The 20,857-nt window shown below is 27.8% G+C and overlaps 1 non-coding gene across 1 annotated transcript; it reads left to right on the forward strand.

The window, feature by feature from the left end:
• Positions 1-2,389: 2,389 nt before the first annotated feature.
• TRNAH-GUG (transfer RNA histidin (anticodon GUG)) lies at positions 2,390-2,461 on the forward strand. The gene has a single exon. It is a non-coding gene; the product is annotated as a tRNA-His (tRNA).
• Positions 2,462-20,857: the final 18,396 nt, after the last annotated feature.

Here is a 20,857-nt window from a genome sequence, read left to right on the forward strand (position 1 = left end):
GGCACTGAAAAAATATTTACATGATATTAAAGATTATGCAACCTAAATTTTAGGATGCGAAATTTACAAAATATTAAGGACAAATAATGAAATTTTAATTAAAAGAAAGTTTATAATCTTTGCTTCAAAAATTGTTTTCATTAAATTTAGGACACAAGTTTTGTGAATTTGCGTCCCTCTGTTAAAGTCGCATGTCTTTGAACTAATTTCCCTTAATGTAAAGAAACACATTTTTGATTTAAAGAAATTGTCCTTAAATTAACTGAAATATTGAATCTTTAGATTTAAGATAAAAAAGGTTCAAATATAGGCTAAGACTTATTTTGAGGATTTAGCGTCTTTAGTTTAAAGTTTTTTTTTGGAATTAAGAAATTATTTTTTCTTTGAAGTATCTGTTATAATTTGGATTTTTAAACTGGCATTTGTTTGTACGTGAGTACCTTTATTAATAAACCGCGAAAAGAGAATGAAAATTTGATAAATGAGATCTGTATCCTAATTTAAATTTTATTGGTCCTATATTGAAAGTAAGATAGGTCGCTCAAAAATTTCTTTATTTTAAAGAAGCCGCATCTTTGGCTCGGAATCAATACCAAAATCCCTAAGGGAAGGTCAAAATCTTTGGATCCATGTAAACTTTTTTTGAGTGTGTGCAACCCAGCAACGTGGAATAACTTCGAAGAATAAGTTTGGTATCTATAGAAGTAAAATTTAGACAAAAATTTCTATAGAAATAAAATTTTGACAAAATTTTCTATAGATAAATTTTTCTACAGAAATAAAATTTTGAAAAAATTTTCTATAGAAATAAAATTTTCTATTGAAACAAACAGAAAAAAAATTTTAAAAAAATTTGCTATAGAATTTTTTTAAACTATAGAAATAAAATTTTGACAAAATTTTCTATAAAAGTAAAATTTTGACAAATTTTCTATAGAATACAATTTTGTCACAAAATTTTTTATAGAAATAAAATTTTGACAAAATTTTTTATAGAAATAAAATTTTACAAAATTTTCTATAGAAATAAAATTTTGATAAAATTTTCAATAGAAATAAGATTTTTGATAAAATTTTCTATAGGAATTACATTTTTGAAATAAATTTCTATGGAAATAAAATTTCGACAAAATTTTCTATAAAAATAAATATTTGACCAAATTTTCTATAGAAACAAAATTTTCTATAGAAATAAAATTTCGACAAAATTTTCTATAAAAATAAAATTTTGACCAAATTTTCTATAGAAACAAAATTTTAACAAAATTTTCTATAATATGGAGCAAAATTTAGTTCAATTTTCGTGCGTGGTAGTTAATTCTTCCTATAAAACAGGTCGCTTTTTTCGGTGGAGGAATAAAATTTTTGAAAAAAAATTCCTATATAAATAAAATTTTGTTGACAAAATTTTCTAGAGAAGTAAAATTTCTATAGAAATAAAATTTAGCATAGAAATAAAATTTTGATAAAATTATCTATTGAAATAAAATTTTGACAAAATTTTCTATAGAAATAAAATTTTGTTGTTTTTTTTTTTTATTTCAGCTTAAAACCATACATTGACTAAACTACAAGTGTAGCTTAACCAACAGAGGGAAACAATGTTTGTCAAATTTATTTGGGCAAAGCCCTATAGACTGCAAGATGGTTGGATGGACGCACGTTTCGGAATTACCACATTCCTCATCAACATCCTCTACTTGCAGCAAATTTTGACAAAATTTTCTATAGAAATAAAATTTTGACAAAAATTTCTATTGCAATAAAATTTTGATAAAATTTCCTATAGAAATATAAAAATTAAATTTAAAAAAAACTTTCTGTAGAAATAAAATTTGACATCATTGTTTGGTAGTTTTCGTCTTAAGCCATTGTTGATTGTAACGTGCTTTGCTCTGTTGGAATGTCCATGGTCTGCGAGCTGTCCACGGAGCATAGTGGTTTCAATCAAATCGGTTTTTTAAATAATTCTGCATTTTTTCGATGGAAAAATGATCTTCATGAATTTTTAATTTTTTTAATTAATTATAAAAAAATAAAATAATTAGCAGTAATTCTATGAGTGTACATTTTGTTAACAAATAGCTTGAGTACCATTGTTTCATAAAAAAAACTACCAACCGAAATGGAAGTGAAAGTCCAAACCCCCCTATTGGTATAGCTATTCGTTCATACAATATAAATTGTGGTTTAAAATATTTTAATCTACTTTACGTTCATGGGTCTACATTTGTATTCAATGTGATCGTATCAATTTTTTTTCGTATTCATTTTATTTTTATACATAATAAACAATAACATAAACACACACACCGTCATACAGACTAGTTTAGATAATAGCTGATTTGGTTGAATGAATTTGGCAAAGAGTAGTGCAAGACTTCACATAGCCGTGATCGTCTAGTGGTTAGGACCCTACGTTGTGGCCGTAGTAACCCAGGTTCGAATCCTGGTCACGGCAATGCCCCTAAGTGGGACATTGTCACGGGTGAAGTTGTTTTTTTTAATGGATACAAATTTTAAAAAATTTTGTAATTACAATTTTATTATTAACTATTTTTTATTATTATTTAATAAAAAAAAAAACAAGTGAGGATCTTCTACTTGCAGCAAAACTATCAACAAATTATCAGAATAATTTTGACAAAATTTTCTATAGAAATAAAATTTTGACAAAACTTTCTATAGAAGTAAAATTTAGACAAAATTTTCTATACAAATAAAAATTTGACGAAATTATCCATACAAATAATAAATAAAAAATAAAATTTGACAAAATTTTCTATAGAAATAAAATTTTGCCAAAATTTTCTATAGAAATAAATTTTCTATAAAAATAAAATGTTGCCAAAATTTTTAATAAAAATAAAATGTTGCCAAAATTTTTAATAAAATTTTGAGATTCATTAAACTAACGAAAATTTTCCGACATTTTTAGATTTTTAATTATCATTTACGAAGTTCATCTTTCTCGAAAAGAAAAAATGAACTAAAAATAAAGAAAAAATCTTGGGCGCCAGATCATTCCCCCACCACGTTGTAGTTAATTTTTACTATTTTTGAGACATGTACGAAAAACTTTTTCTGTTTTAGTTACAATTTGAACTAATTTGTATGTCATTGAAATTTTACTGCCATTTAGGTCATAAATTGTTTGAGATATACTTGGAATAAAGAAAAAATCGTGTGGCTGGGAAAAATTTCTTACAAAATTTTAAATATAAACTAAAACAAAATAAAATTTTTGCAATAAATATTAGTTCATTTTAGCATCAGTTTTACAACATACTTTTTTTCTGTGTAGAAATAAAATTTAGACAAAATTTTCAATAGAAATAAAATTTTGACAAAACTTTCTATACAAATAAAATTTTGACAAAATTTTCTATAGAAATTAAATTTTGACAAAATTTTCTATAGAAATAAAATTGTGACAAAATATTCTATTGAAATAAAATTTTCTATTTATAGAATTGAAAATTGGCAAAAATTTTTATAGAAATAAAAGCTTGCCAACATTTTCTATAGAAATAAAATTTTACCAATTTTTCTATAGAAATAAAATTTTGACTAAATTTCTATTTGCTATAGAAATAAAATTTTTACAAAATGTTGACAAAATTTCTATAGAAATAAAATTTAGACAAAATTTTCTATAGAAATAAAATTTTAACAAAATTGTCTATACAAATAAAAATTTGACAAAATTTTCTATACACGTAAAAATTTACCAAAATTTTCTATTGAAATAAAATTTTGGCAAAATTTTCTATAGAAATAATAATTTGCCAAAATGTTCTAAAGAAATAAAATTTTGCTAAAATTTCTATAGAAATAAATTTTTGACAAAATTTTCTATAGAAATAAAAATTTATATTTCTATAGAAAAAAGTTTTTGCCTTGGTAGTTGTTTCGTAAAATTTTGTTCAAATGTTGGTAGATTATTTTTGACTCCAGTGACAACCGTGTTCTGGAGGAGAATCTAAGTCTTCAAAACCATGGTGAAGCGTCTTAGAGCTTCATGGCCAATTTTTCTTTATAAAATTGGCACCCTGTATATCTTGATATTCGCTCTAAGCTTTTCATGTAAAGTCGTTGGAGATACACTAGTGACCATCGTTGGTTATAATATTCATGCATATTAACACCGCACACAGCCACTTTAAAAGGACAAATAGGATTTATGTACGTATAGCATGTCCTGGGTTTGATGATGGAAAGTGAGTCTTGTTGTGGGTGTGTCATTTTGTGTGTGGGGGAGGGGGTAGCAAATTTTAAATATATATGTGGCACTACAATTCTTTCTGCTCACTTACTAAGAAATGGTCTTTGGTGCTCAAACACTATCCATACCCACCATTCATTGTCACTTTCAAATACCAGCTCATACAACAAATATGCGAAACCGTCAAATGCCACCACGCAAATTTCTATAAATTTATCCATTCATCCATCCATATGGTTAAGCACACACGCTAGCCTTCTTAATACAAACACCAATGTTGATGTAGCAAAAGCAGCAGCAACTGTTCGGAAAGGAGTGCCAGTCACCTCAGCAGGACAATGGTCTCTATTGTTACACATTCTTGCAATTTAAAGTACACAGCCCACATTGGGTTGATTGATAAAATGTTAAAGAAAAATGCTTACTATTTGTTTATATACGTATTTTTGATGGAATCATAATTGATTAAAGTTGATTTTAAATAAAATCGGAATAGGTTTTATTTAGGATTCGTATTCGATGACATTGCTGTGGGTTTCATTAAAATGACAAAAAATTAAAATTTTTATTTGCCCTAACATATTCCAATGTGCATTGTCTTTGTCTTTAATAAATGTATTTCAAACATATGTTGGTGATAACAATGAAGGACCAAACAAACAGTATGTCCTTTGTGAGAATGTGGACTGGTTGATTAGCATGGGATGTTCGATTAACACCCTTCCAACATTGCTGGATATTAAATAAATTCTTTAAGGGAATACACTCAAACAACACCCAACATTAGCTAGGATCCAAATATTTTAACCATCCCTGAAGAATTTTGGTAGTGATTCTAGGGTATCCCAAACCGTCAATGGTTAATTGGTTAACCCGATTCCGCTACAAAAACCGAACCCGGATAGAGAAAAAATTGATATTTCCGGTTAATCCTGATTTTGAGCATCGGTTAACCGTATTTCATGTATTTCAATAAAATTACTATCTATTTAGCCCTAAGCTTCCTCCGAAAGTCGAATTTAGTGTAGAGAGTGTATTAGAGAAGTAAAAAGCTGATGTATGTTTTTTTTATTGAACATTTTATTGTTATAGAAAATTTTGTCAAAATTTTATATTTATGGAAAATTTTGTTAATATTTTCTTGTTATAGAAAATTTTGTAAAAATTTTATTTTTATTGAAAATTTTGTCAAAATTTTATTCCTACAGTTTTTTTTTCAAAATTTTATTGTTATAGAAAATTTTGTCAAAATTTTATTCCTATAGAAAATTTTGTTAAAATTTTATTTCTATAGAAAATTTTGTCAAAATTTTATTTCTAAAATTTTGTCAAAATTACGAAATGACAAAAAAATTAAAATTTTTTGAAGGAATTAATTCAATAACAGACAATTTTCTCAAAATTTCATTTCTATAGAAAATTTTATCAAAATTTTATTTCTATTGAAATTTTTGTTAACATTTTATTTCTATAGAAATTTTTGTCAAAATTTTATTTCTATAGAAAATTTTGTCAAAATTTTATTTCTATAGAAATTTTTTTCAAAATTACGAAATAACACCAAAATTAAAATTCTTAAGGATATTGAATTTAAAGAAAATTTTGTCAAGATTTTGTTTCTATAGAAAATTTTGTCAAATTTTTATTTCTATAGACAATGTTGTCAAAATTTTATTTCTAAGACGAATTTGTCAAAATTTTATTTCTATAAAAAATTTTGTCATAATTTTTTTTCTATGAAAAATTTTGTTTCTTTAGAAAATTTTGTCAAAATTTTATTTCTAAAATTTTGTCAAAATTACGAAATGACAAAAAAAATTAAAATTTTTTGAAGGAATTGTCTGTTAATTCAATAACAGACAATTTTTTCAAAATTTCATTTCTATAGAAAATGTTATCAAAATTGTATTTCTATTGAAATTTTTGTCAAAATTTTGTTTCTATAGAAAATTTTGTCAAAATTTTATTTCTATAGACAATGTTGTCAAAATTTTATTTCTAGAGACGAATTTGTCAAAATTTTATTTCTATAAAAAATTTTCTCATAATTTGTTTTTCTATGGAAAATTTTGTTTCTTTAGAAAATTTTGTCAAAATTTTATTTCTATAGAAAATTTTTTCAAAATTACGAAATATCAAAAAAATTAAAATTGAATTTTGAAAATTTTATTTTAATAGAAAATTTTGTCAAAATTTTATTTCAATAGAAAATTTTGTCAAAATTTTATTTCTAAAATTTTGTCAAAATTACGAAATGACAAAAAAATTAAAATTTTTTGAAGGAATTGTCTGTTAATTCAATAACAGACAATTTTTTCAAAATTTCATTTCTATAGAAAATTTTATCAAAATTGTACTTCTATTGAAATTTTTGTCAAAATTTTATTTCTATAGAAATTTTTGTCAAAATTTTATTTTTATAGAAAATTTTGTCACAATTTTATTTCTATAGATTTTTTTTTTTAAATTACGAAATAACACCAAAATTAAAATTCTTAAGGATATTGAATTTATAGAAAATTTTGTCAAGATTTTGTTTCTATAGAAAATTTTGTCAAAATTTTATTTCTATAAAAAATTACGAAATATCAAAAAAATTAAAATTTTTAAGGATATTGAATTTATAGAAACTTTTGTCAACATTTTATTTCTATAGAAATTTGTCAAAATTTTATTTTAATAGGAAATTTGTCAAAATTTTATTGTTATAGAAAATTTTATCAAAATTTTATTTCTAAGAAAATAATACGTGTGCCAAAAATTTGAGTATCGGTCCATGTTTTGGTATGGTCCCCATATAGACCGATTTCCCGATTTGACTTCTTGGGCTTCTAGAATCCGAAGTTTTTATCCTATTTGCCTGAAATTGGAAATCTAGAGGTATTTTCGGGTCATAAAGAGGTGTGCCGAAAACGGTGAGTATCGGTCCATATTTTAGTATAGCCTCCATAAGAACGATCTGCCGATTTAACTCCTTTGGTTTCTAGAAATCGTAGTTTTTATCTGATTTGCCTGAAATTGTAAATATTCTGGTATTTTAGGCTCACAAAAACGTGTATCGGATTAAGTTTTTATCGGTCCATTTGGTAATGCCTCCATATAGACCGACTTCACTTCTTGAGGGTGTAGAAGGCGCACTGATCATGAAAATTGCTTAAAACACAATAAATCCAGAATCTGATATAGTCCTCATAGGTAAAATCTTTAAATTTATCTTCGGCAAGTGTCCTCAAGTCCTCAAGCCCTTCTGAAATTTCAAAGGAAACCCTAATATTTGGTTTATGGTGGTGGGTATTTAAGATTCGGCTCGGCCCAACTTAGTGCTGTATATACTTGTTAACTCCAAGTTTTTCCTTCAAACTACAAAATTTTCTTTAACAAGTGAAAGAACTTAGTTATGTCTAACAAATGTTCTTGAATTTGTCGAAAAATATTTACTTTCTTTTATGACATCGGCGTGATGCCAACGTTTGTAATACTGTTTAGTTAAAATTTTCTACAAATATTCAAAATTTTCTAAAATTAAGCGAAAGTTTTCTTCCTGGTGGGTTCACTGTTTTTTCAGTGTATCAATAATGGCCATTTTAGCCAACATAAAAAGCGAGAAGTACAGTTGCGATTTCGGCATCCCTAATCTGTTGGATTTCCACTAGACCCTATTTATCGACCAGAGTCTACTATCGAATACTGCATCCCTAATAAGTTTTCCTATCCCTAGGCCATCTTTATTACGATTGAACTGATCATTTTCTTTGAGAGAATCTTTATTGAACATATCAATGTGGTGGATAGTGAGAGTTAACTATGCCAGGAATGTGCTTCCATTCTACTTTTAGTGCTTCTACTCGTATTTCTGTTTTCTTTAAAAGCCACTCCCTGGAGTATGAATTTAATTTGGTCTTTTTATATCTCCTTTCACCATTTTGTCTAGATGATTTGTTGGTTTAAGGAGACAAAAATTTATATTAAAACAATTATTTGCATATCATCACAATAACACAAAAAGACTAAAAATTGTATTCCTTTTTAGCTGCAAAAACACACACACACTTGTATATTTTGGCAAAATGACCACGAAATTCCTTTAGGTCTGTCGTAATGTTTGTTGATCCACAATGTAATTGGGTAAGAATAGAAAATTACGATGTTGAATTCTTGGAAACGATATCAGGGAAAGTAGGCAAGGATTCTATTCATTTGTGTCGTCCATCATTCACTACACGAAATATTATTTTTTCACATAGTGATGGGCACGGGGAAAGTGTAACATTATTTTATGACAATTTTAATGAGATTTTGGCCATGTCATTTTACAACATGGAAAATTGCTTCGACTAAGGTGCTCCATTCCCTCCAGTCCAACGTAGAAGGCTTGGGATTATTTTTTTATTCACCTGTTACTGTAATAATTATAAATGGTCTTTCGGGAGATAATACATGTATGATTGTGATACTTCGTGGAATACTTAGATTTGTTAAACAAATAAATAGAGAAGCCTTATAACGAAGATATGGGTTGGCCAAAAAATATTATAATATTACTAGCATTTTCACATAACAATTGAATGGGGAATACATTTTGATTTTCGAATGTCAACATTTTGGAAACTTAATTTTTCAATTATGAGTATTTTAACCAGTTTCCAAACAGTGACACAAAAAGTGTTTTTCCTAATAAAAGGCACAAAAAATCCCAAAACCTCTGATAGTGAAAAAGAACGATGTGCATCCATTTATATGAGAGTTTTCGTCTAATACTAAGCATAGGTTGTTACAAATTGAGTTAGGATTAATCTTATAATCACATACCCTCCACTTGCAATAAAAGAAGGCATATTTATTCAAGAAAAAGGGTACAAACAGTGGAACATTTTTTTTTTACAAAAAGAAAATACGAATTAAGTGGGTTTTGCAATTTTTTTCCAACAAAAATTAAAAGTCGATCTAAATAAACCCAACAATCATTTTATCTACATTTCTTCGAAAATCAATCCTTGAAATTAATAATTCAGTGGAGAATCCGGTTTACATACTAATTAGTACCTATGTATATTTCTTTGCATATCTTAAGGCATCACAATTTCAAGGACTCCACATCAGGGATGGAAAATACAATTTTTAAGAATGTACAAAAAGGTATTTTTTTGAGCGAAAAAGTATTTTTCACTAAATTTCAACAAAAAATACATTGGAAGATTATTGTCAAGAGCTTCTTTTGGACTGACTTTTAAAGAAAATAACAAAATTTTCTTTAGAAATAAAATTTTGACAAAATTTTCAATAGAAATAAAATTTTGACCAAATGTTATATAGAAATAAAATTTTGTCAAAATTTTATTTCTATAGAAAATTTTGTCAAAATTTTCTATAGAAATAAAGTTTTGACAAAATTTTCTATAGAAATAGTATTTTGACAAAAATGTCTATAGAAATAGAATTTTGACAACATTTTCTATAGAAATAGAATTTTGACAAAAATTTTTTTTAGAAATAAAATTTTTACAAAATTTTCTATAGAAATAAAATTTTAACAAAAGTTTCTATAGAAATAAAATGTTGACAAAATTTTCTATAGAAATAAAATGTTGACAAAATTGTCTATAAAATTGTATTTAGACAAAAATGTCTATAGAAATAGAATTTTGACAAAAATTTTCTTTAGAAATAAAATTTTGACAAAATTTTCTTTAGAAATAAAATTTTGACAAAATTTTCAATAGAAATAAAATTTTGACAAAATTTTCGATAGAAATAGAATTTTGACAAAATTTTCTATAGAAATAAAATTTTAACAAACTTTTCTATAGAAATAAAATGTTGACAAAATTTTCTATAGAAATAGAATTTTGACAAAAATGTCTATAGATATAGAATTTTGACAAAATTTTCTATACAAATAGAATTTTGAAAAAAAAAAATTCTATAGAAATAGAATTTTGACAAAAATTTTCTTTAGAAATAAAATTTTGACAAAATTTTCTATAGAAATAGAATTTTGACAAAATTTTCTATAGAAATAAAGTTTTGACAAAATTTTCTATAGAAATAGTATTTGGACAAAAATGTCTATAGAAATAGAATTTTGACAACATTTTCTATAGAAATAGAATTTTGAAAAAAATTTTCTATAGAAATAGAATTTTGACAAAAATTTTTTTTAGAAATAAAATTTTGACAAAATTTTCTATAGAAATAAAGTTTTGACAAAATTTTCTATAGAAATAGTATTTGGACAAAAATGTCTATAGAAATAGAATTTTGACAACATTTTCTATAGAAATAGAATTTTGAAAAAAATTTTCTATAGAAATAGAATTTTGACAAAATTTTTTTTTAGAAATAAAATTTTGACAAAATTTTCTATAGAAATAGAATTTTGACAAAATTTTTTTTAGAAATAGAATTTTGACAAAATTTTCTATAGAAATAAAATTTTGAAAAAAAATTCTATAGAAATAAAATTTTGACAAAATTTTCTGTAGAAATAAAATGTTGACAAAATTTTCTATAGAAATAAAGTTTTGACAAAATTTTCTATAGAAATAGAATTTTGACAAAAATGTCTATAGAAATAGAATTTTGAAAAAAAATTTGTATAGAAATAAAATATTGACAAAATTTTCTATAGAAATAAAATTTTTGACAAAATTTTGTATAGAAATAAAATTTTGACAAAAATTTCTATGGAAATAAAATTTTGACAAATTTTTTTTTATAAAAAAAATTTTTTTGACAAAATTTTCTAAGAAGCAAAATTTTGACAAAATTTTCTATAAAAATAGAATTTTGACAAAAATTTCTATAGAAATAAAATTTTGACAAAATTTTCTATAGAAATAAAATTTGACAAATTTTCTATAGAAATAAAATTTTGACAAAATTTTCTATAGAAATACAATATTGACAAAATTTTCTATAGAAATATAAGTTTGACAAAATTTTCTATAGAAATACAATATTGACAAAATTTTCTTTAGAAATAAAATGTTGACAAGATTTTCTTTATGGAAATAAAATTTTAAGAAAATTTTCTATAGAAATAGAACTTTGACAAAAATTTCTATAGAAATAAAATTTTGACAAAATTGTCTATAGAAATAGAATTTTGACAAAAATTGTCTATAGAAATAAAATTTTGACTACGATTTTCTTTATGGAAATAAAATTTTAAGAAAATTTTCTATAGAAATAGAACTTTGACAAAAATTTCTATAGAAATAAAATTTTGACAAAATTGTCTATAGAAATAGAATTTTGACAAAAATTGTCTTTAGAAATAAAATTTTGACTAAATTTTCTAGAGAAATAAAATTTTGACAAAATTTTCTATAGACATAAAATTTTAACAAAATGTTCTATAGAAATAAAATGTTGACAAAATTTTCTATGGAAATAGAATTATGACAAAATTTTTTATAGAAATAAAATTTTAACAAAATTTTCTATAGAAATAAAATGTTGACAAAATTTTCTATGGAAATAGAATTTTGACAAAATTTTCTATAGAAATACAATATTGACAAAATTTCCTATAGAAATACAATATTGACAAAATTTTCTATAGAAATAAAACTTTGACAAAAAATTTGATAAAATTTTCTATAGAAATAAAATTTCGACAAAATTTTCTATAGAAATAAAATTTTGAAAAAATTTTCTATAGAAATAAAATTTTGACAACATTTTCTATGGAAATAAAATTTTGACAAATTTTTCTATAGAAATAAAATTTTGACAATATTTTCCAAAAGAATAAATTTTTGTATAAATTATTCCAAAATATTATTTCTTTGGTAGTTTTGGTAAGATTTTCTTTTGTTGGTAGATTATTTTTGTCTCAAATTTGACGTTGACTGTAATGGTTCGCATTATTTTAATACGCGATCGATAACTTTTTATCTGGAAAGTGTTCGTGTGGAAGCGTAATATAGAATCGCATGCATTTGTCGACTAACACATTCTTGAAATTCAATAAAATCGGGTTTTTTCACTATGTTTTTAACAAAATCGAGATTTTCTTCTAGCATGAACTTGTTTGTTTTGCCAAATTTGTAAAAGACTATTAGCAACAAAGTTTGTTAAAGACTTTCTCAAAATATTAAAAAAAAAAATTGTCAAAACTTTTCTGATATCGCCTCAAAAATGTCTACATGAAAGGTACTAAATCATTCGTGGGAGTACTACGGTACTGACCAGGGTGAACAAGTATTGAAAAAAGTAGTATAGTACTGCATTTTCCATCCCTGCTCCATATTATAGTGTTCGATGCATAAGTTTGATTTTATATTAAGGCACCGATTACATTCGTATTTTTTTAAGAAATCCTAGTTCAAAAACATTGTCACAGAAAATTTAAATTTGTAGTTGTCCAAGTAATGAAAAGGCGTTGTTTCGAATTTGAGCTTAACAATCGGGTTGTTCTTGGAATAGTAACACGTGTTACAAAACTAAGAAGGTATAATGGCCTCTGCAGTTATTTGAGTTCATTTTATATTCGCCCTGTTTGCTCCTTTGTATTAGTTTCTGCTCATTAAAAAGATAGCATTTTTTCAGATTGTTGGTAGCATTTTACAAGTGTGCAAAATCATACATGTACAAAAAATGAAAATACCGCTCTGCTTGATAAAACAAAATTTAAATTGTAGGCAGTGATCGCGCCACAATGGATTATTTTTCTCTAAACAAATAAAGAAATGTAAACGAAAAATGCGTTTTTCGCAGTAATTCAAATTCAATGTCGGTCTTTACAGTTTAATTTTCTTTAACACTACCTCAAAAAATGGTTTCTATGCATAGTTCATTAATTTCTTAGCATACTTTCAGGCGTGACACAGAAACATTAATTGTGAATTAACAAATCCATCATATGTTTAGCATATTCACCAACCCAACACAACAATTCACCATATATTAGCAAATCGTTAGTTTCGTGACTAATCCATTCACAATAACGATTAGTTATTCGTTCATTATTTTCTAGCATTGAGTAGAAGTTGCCAGTATAGTTATAAGGACTATTACACGGAAGGATATCAAATTTAAAAATTTCTATGATATAATAAAATAACAATACAATTTATACCAGGAAATGGCGTGAATTATGAAAAGTACTTTTCCAGAGATTACAAACTAACAAGCTTCTCACCGATTGTTTTGTTTATATTCAATAGGAAGTGGACAATTCACTTATGCCCCAAGAAAGGCAAGCAAGCAGACATTCCTATTTTAATATTTTAAAACTGTATGGCAACGTTGTAAGCAGCACACATGTTATCCTTCCATTTTACGATGAGAGTTCAACGGGGTTGAGGGAGCTATGTTGAATTCAAATAACGTTTTAACGTATTTGGGCAAAAAACTGCACTCGTTGCTTTAGCGAAATTTAGCTCAAGTTACTCCACCACAGAACAGAGAGGTGGAAACACGTCGATTGAAAAATTTTTGCGTTTTTTATTATAATCGTAGAACATTTAGTTGAGCAAACAAAAAAATAAAGGAAATTATTCCAAAAAAACATTAACCACAATCTAAGGATAAAACCAAAGAATTCCAATAAGAAATACTTGCCATTGAATAATGTGAATACAAAATTTTCTAGTTGGCAATTGGCAAACGGATGTGTAAAGAAGTTGCATCGTTGAGAAAAAAAATATAAGGAAAACGGAAATTTCGACCGAAACCTAACGACGAGGACAAAAGAATATTGTGTGTGTGCGTTTTTTTTAGTTTGTAGATGCCAGCAACGTAATATGCGAATTTTACGGGCAATTTTGTAATGGTGTAATCGTGAAATGGTGATGAAATTTTCATGTTAATGTATCATATTTGAATGAAACTAAATTCCATAGGTAGAAAAAGGTTTCGTTTGGTTTTTTTGTAATTTGAAGAAGTGTTGGTCGTCGGTTGGTACGTGAGTAAGTCAATCAGCCAACCAATGATGAGTGAGTGAGTGAGCGTGTGTGTGTGTTTCTTGTTCGTTGATTTGGGTGTGTGTGTGTGTGCCAAATGCTCCTTTCTCCTGTGTATAGCTTATATATATATTTGAAAAAGAGTGAAGAGTAAAGTGTGTCCTGCAGGAAGCTAAATAGCTAAACTGAGCGTAAATACCTTGAAGAGAGCGAGTGGGAGAAAGTGTATGTTGCTGTTGAGTTAACGAACGAGTGTGGAGAGTATAAAGCAGTTGAGGTGAAATGCAAAGAGGGCCAGGTGGAGTGCCTTAATATTACACACATATTTTGATATTTTCGTAAAATAAAAAAAAAACATTTTTGTGAATGAGTGTGTCAAAAACAATCTAAATCGTGTGTAGCATACTTTTAGGCATGGTATCAACGAGCCAATACGACGACGACTACAACTAACGGTCATAATTACACACATTCACACTCCTCCTTACCCCAAAAAAGGATAACAAAAAGGCCAACCGCAGAAACAAAAAAATAATAAGAAAGAAAACAGAAAAAATACACGAAAAATAAAAAAAAAAATATTACAAATTGGAAAAATTATTAATTGAAAATTAAAAAAAAATCATTTATTTTTCTCCCAACAGCCTAAAAATTTTTACCAAATTAAAGTCAAAAAGAGTGTAGAAACCCAATGTGAAAAAAAACAAAATCAACTAGGAAAGCCAATGAAGATAAATATTGCAAATATTATTGAAATTATAATAAAGAAAATATGAATAATGTGAAGATGGAAAAAGTGTATATTTAACATCCTATATAAGAAAAAGAAAAATACATAAAATCAAAAATAAGCTCATGTTTGCGACAAGTGTCCAACATTCCCTTCGCAAAAGAAAATCGAAATCCATTACAATAGTTCTACATTACCCCTACGCCAAAGAAATCCTGTGGAAAAAAGAAATCCTTAATCGAAAGACCAAAATATCCAAAAGAAATTGAAAATTTTCCTTCACGTTAAATAAAAACGGAGTCATATATCTTTGGAAGAAGAAGAGAAACATAAAAAAACAACATCGGCTCGACCTACTACCACACATCCTCTTCTTCTTCTTCTCTTGGTTATCGTTATTCATGCAATCTCCTCCATCTCCTGCTATATGAACGAAGCACCAGGCTGGTAGCAGAGAACTAACGCGTATTGTGAATGTAAGTGTTTGTGCCACCTTATTCTTTTGCTTTTTCATTTGTATTCGTTTTCTTTCTCATGTTCTTTTCGCTACAAATTTTCGAAATTTGCTTTCTTTTCATTTATAATTCGATTTATTCTTCTTTGGCACATTTCCGCCTTTCCTTATAAGTAGTAATTCGCTCGTTCGCACCATTTATTCGCTTATTTCATTGCTTTGCTTGATAGCCAACATACCAGTACAACAGGCCACAACGAAACAAACACACACGCGCTCCTGCAAGCCGATACTCAAAGACCCACTCTCGCATACCGTTATTAACTCGTTACATTGCATATATCCTTTTTAAATGTTATTTCCTTCTTTTTTTAAGAGACAAATTTTACTATATTTTCTCAAATGTGGAATAAAATCTATTTATTTTGGAAATATTATACACGGCCTATATACACGGTTTTATGTTGTTTACTCATTTTCTTGGAAATGCCTTCTTCATATCAACCTATGCTTATTAATTCTTTGTCATGTTTAAATGTCATTTCGTCTGTGTCACCACTGTCACCAAATACATGAAAGATTATAACGGGGGTTATATTCCTCTATTTTGGGGTGTTTGCGGTATAGGTGTAAGTGTGTGTGTGTGTGTGCTTGTTGTTCTTGTTGCTGTTGTTATTGCCACAGTTGACAGTAATCGTTCAATGATTGTCATTTCCGCAAAGCAAAATACAACGAAATCTAAGCAAACCAAACCAAATATAAAGAAGAATAAATAGTTTTTGTTTGAAAGAATTTATGACCCACAAAAAATCGGCTGCCTTTAGAGTGTGGCCTGCACTTTTTTGAACTTTGGCAATAAAATGAATTTACGTAAATTAAGTGCATTTTTATAAGTGGTTGCTGGAGAGGGTGAGGTTCGATTTGCGTCAATAGCCCATGGGGACAAAGTGAAGGAGTTGAATAATAACAAATATATTCGATAATATCTATGATAATTGTGTTGTGATGAAAAAAAAAAAAACGAAAAATTCAGGCCACTTTGACAAATTGCTCCTACAAGTATGCTTCAGTTTTCTTCGATAAATTGAAAATTTGTAATGGAACGTATTCACATTAGGATTTTTTCGCTGGATTAATTATCTGCTTCAAATGAAACTATTTTAATAATGTAACCGTAAAATTTCAACCCGAAAAGCGAAAAGGTACTATGTTCGCTTTTCGGGTTGAAATTTTTAAATTTAAATTTGTAATAAATAATTTTTTGGAAAAATAAATAAATTCCTAAGATGATACTTTAGGTGATACTATAGCAATCGTCAAATGCGATGCGGAAGTGTGTCAAAAACAATTTGAACGTACTTTGCTATCATCCAGATATACTGTCTCATCCAAAAGATCTGGCTATTTCACTGAAAAAAAAACAGTGAACCCATCAGGAAAGAAAACTTTAATATTTTTTTGGAACATGTTAACTAAACTGTATCAAAAAAAAAAAAACAAATGTTACACCGATTTCACAAAAATAAGTAAATAATTTTCGACAAATGCAAGAACATTTATTAGACAAAATTATTATTTTTCATGTATAAAAGAAAATTTCGAACTTTGAAGGCAATAATTGGAAAAATGTCTTTAGTGCCATACGAAGTTCATGAAGGACGCATTATTGGTAAAATTTACATATTTTAAGAAATTCTAAACTATTTTGTGGGAGATACGAATTTAGTTAATCTTTATGCTTCCTTTGTGTATAAGTTTTTCCTCTGCTTTAGTTAATTTAACTAGCATACGCAAAAAATTATTAAAATGGGTTTTTCTTTAGGGTGTACAACATTTGTACACCCAAAAAAATAATTCTTTCCTCCCAAACGAAATGTTAGATAAACAAAGTTCGTTTCTCCTTTGCTTTTTGCTTTAAGGAAGTTTATTTGGAAGAAAAGTATATACTTTTTGCTATAAACGTTTATTCTTTTCCAGAATGGAAAAACAATTTCATAAAGACTAATGCGCTTTACAGACTATCAGTTATTCCGGACGGAATGTCGGTGTTTGTAAAGAATCTTACAGTGTGTCGGATCGATACGACTTGTCGGCGATGACTAAATAATCGGTAAATATGTTATCGATCCCATAAACATGCAATAGTATCGATTATGCCTTCGAACTTAACAGATAATGTGCACAATATATGGGATATGTTCGACACGAGCACTGTCGTCCGTAATAACTGATAGTCTGTAAAGCGCATAACTCAAAAAACAATGTTTTCTGGCTAATTGCATTTTCCCTCACATCTTTCTCACTTCCAGGAGGTTGTCTAGTTCTTAGCACCTTTTTCTGTAATACAAACAATGTAGAAGAAATTATTCGATTTTATAAATTTTACCTTTCGCGTGGACGGAGAATCGAACCGCGGACCATGCTATTTGTAAGCCAACGCACTATCCACTGAGCTATGCAGCTGTTATTGTCATTAATAGACAATTATCCATATAAATTATAATTATATAGCATAGCTTGTGGCGCCCAAGAGCCGATTAAACAAACTTTATTTAACAGAAACATACATTTAGTTGGGCACCGTGGAGCAGTGGTTGATACGTCGGCCTTGCATGCCAAGGGTCGTGGGTTCGATCCCTGCTTCGACCGAACACCAAAGAGTTTTTTTTTGTACATATATTCCTGATATATTCGGAAGATTTCCAAATAAAAGTTCAACATTACATACTATTATATTAAATTTTTACTATGAACTGTAAAATGTGTCTTATTAAAGACTTAAAGTCAGAAAAGAACAGTGCTTGATATAAACAAAATTGACTGTGTTGTTGGTTAAAAAATATTTTTTTATTGAATAAATAAAAATTTTGTAATAATTTTTTTGGTGATAAAAGTTTAATATTTTCGAAGGAATTCAAAAAACTCTAACAAGAGAAAAACGTTTTCGGTACACGTTTTCCAAACTTTTTTTTTTTTTCGTGTATGGGCCAGATAATGAACTCAGAAAAAAATTTCACGAACATTTTTCCAATTAAAATCATAATTGAGTTTTAAAAAATATTCAATTAAAAATTTAATTTAATTGAAATAAAAATCAATCACACAAATTAATAGTATCAATTACTTTTTTAATTGGATCAATTAATTTTTAATTGACCTTCAAATAATTTTTTAATTGATACTATCATTTCTGTGATTGAAGACATTTCAATTGAAATATTAATTGGATCAATTAATTTCTTGATTGAATCAGAAAAAAAATTTTTGTGTGAAGCCGACCAATTTTTGTCGGCGGCGGCTGACACTAAATTTTTGCCTCCGGCGACGGCGGCTTGACGGCTAAGTCGACACAAATTTGTCCATTCGGCGGCGCACAATTATCGATTATACAATCCATTTTACAAGGGAGCATACACAAGGTCATGGGTTCGATTCCTGCTTCGACCGAACACCAAAAAGTTTTTCAGCGGTGGATTATCCCACCTCAGTAATGCTGGTGGAACGCCGTTCGGACTCAGAACATCGTTGCACTGGTGTTCTATCCAGAACATCTCATCAGGGCAATATTTTGATAAAGTGACTCTTCTTCGATTCACAATAGCAATTTATTGTGACAAATTTATATATAATCGCAACTGTAAATATTTATTACTATTTGAACATTTCATACAGTAAAAATGCAAGATTTCACTTCTTTTCTGTGATTGTTTTTAAACAGCTGATGACAGTGTTGCATATTTTTGGAGATGCCCTTGATAAACGAGTAATCTGTTTTCTTTAAGTCCTTCACGGCTTAGGTTATCCAGTGCTAACAGCCCTAAAGTCGTGGAAACTTTCTTAAAATTTTAGATTTTAATTTAATCTAAAACGTAATAGTTCCGTAAATAGAATTAAATCGGCTTTAGTGAAATATAAGGTTCACTTTTGTCTGAGAGTTAGATTTCAATTAATGTTCTTAGTTATACAATTTTGTCTCCAAATTTTAATTTGTTTTTTTATTATACGATGAAAGATGTAACTTATCGAAATACTAGTGTCTGATCCCATAGTATATGCACATATGCTCAGTCTATCCATGTACGTCTGTCCGTCGGTTGAAATCAAGCTTACTTTCGAACGAAACAATGTATCGGATTTGTCCAAGCAGTTGTTACCCTGCCAACAATTTTCGAATTCGGGGGCGATTCTGAGAATCCCCACTACGTCGAAAACAGTCGTATACGATATCCAAAACTACTTGGAAAAGCGCCGTCACTATTGAGAAGTTGTACCACGCCAAGTTACTACAAAAAAGTATCGCATGAGTGCAATTATTAGGTGCCCATCCGTATACATTTAGAAAGACGCCAATAAGAGCCCCTTCAAACAATCAGAGAAAGTGCATTTTAAGATAGTTGTAAAAAAATCATTGTGATCAAGTAAAACACGATTGTTTATAAGTTTATTAATTTTATTAAACATTTATAAATTCTCATAAATATAACATTTATACGACTATCACATCACATTTAACACATTTGTATGCATTAATAACAGATTGATGGAAATAATAACTGAAAAACTATCACTTTATTCCAATTGGAAAGTCAAAAATTGTTCACCAATATACCTTTCACAATTTTAAGCGAAATAACTATGTTTTCAGCACTTCATTATCGTTTTTATTTAAATAGATTATAAGAAGCTAGTCGTGCTTTGTGTTTCACAAAATATACAATGGCTCTTGTAACAATAGGGCTGTTTTCTTTTTGCACTGGATGCAACATTTGTATTGGCTATCCAGAACAACGTTGCACTGGTGTTCTATCCAGAACATCTCATCAGTGCAAGTCGCGCCGATGTTGCCAGATTGTAGTTTGATAAAGTGACGCTTCATCGATTCACAATAGCAATTTATCGTGACTATTTTTTCTAAAAACATGAAATTCAAAGTGGTACAGTGTCATAAATAATCGCAGCAGTAAATATTTATTACTAATTGGAGCATTTCATACATTAAAAATGCAAGATTTCACTTTTTTCTGTGATTGTTTTTAAACACCTGATGACAGTGTTGCCTATTTTTGGAGATGTCCTGGATAAACCAGTACTCTGTTTTCGTTTAGTCCTTCACGGCTTAGCATATCCAGTGCTAAAAGAAAACAGCCCTAATTGTGATGGAAAAATAATTTCATGCGAATAGTGATGACAAAATACTATCACAGTTGGCGATTGTTGCAGTGTCACTTACGAGTGTGTGGTAGCGATGAGGATGAAATGGAACTTTGAAATGCTGGCAGGGTATTGACTTCTTCTGGCTCCTGGGGACGTATTTTTCACTCGTGTAAACAATATTTAGCCAAGGGAACATTGTGAAGAGATACACTTCATTTTATTTTATCTATATTGTAGTATTTTCTAGTTTGGCCGCATTATGTATTCAAATTTATTTCGTTTTCATAGATATGACCTCCGTGATCTTGGTTTCTTTTAGCATTGTCAATACAGGATGCTTTTTCAATATTACATATTGAATTTTAATAAAGAGATGCAATGGCTTG

Source organism: Haematobia irritans, chromosome 2, assembly GCF_050003625.1.
Source record: "Haematobia irritans isolate KBUSLIRL chromosome 2, ASM5000362v1, whole genome shotgun sequence".
Taxonomy (NCBI): domain Eukaryota; kingdom Metazoa; phylum Arthropoda; class Insecta; order Diptera; family Muscidae; genus Haematobia; species Haematobia irritans.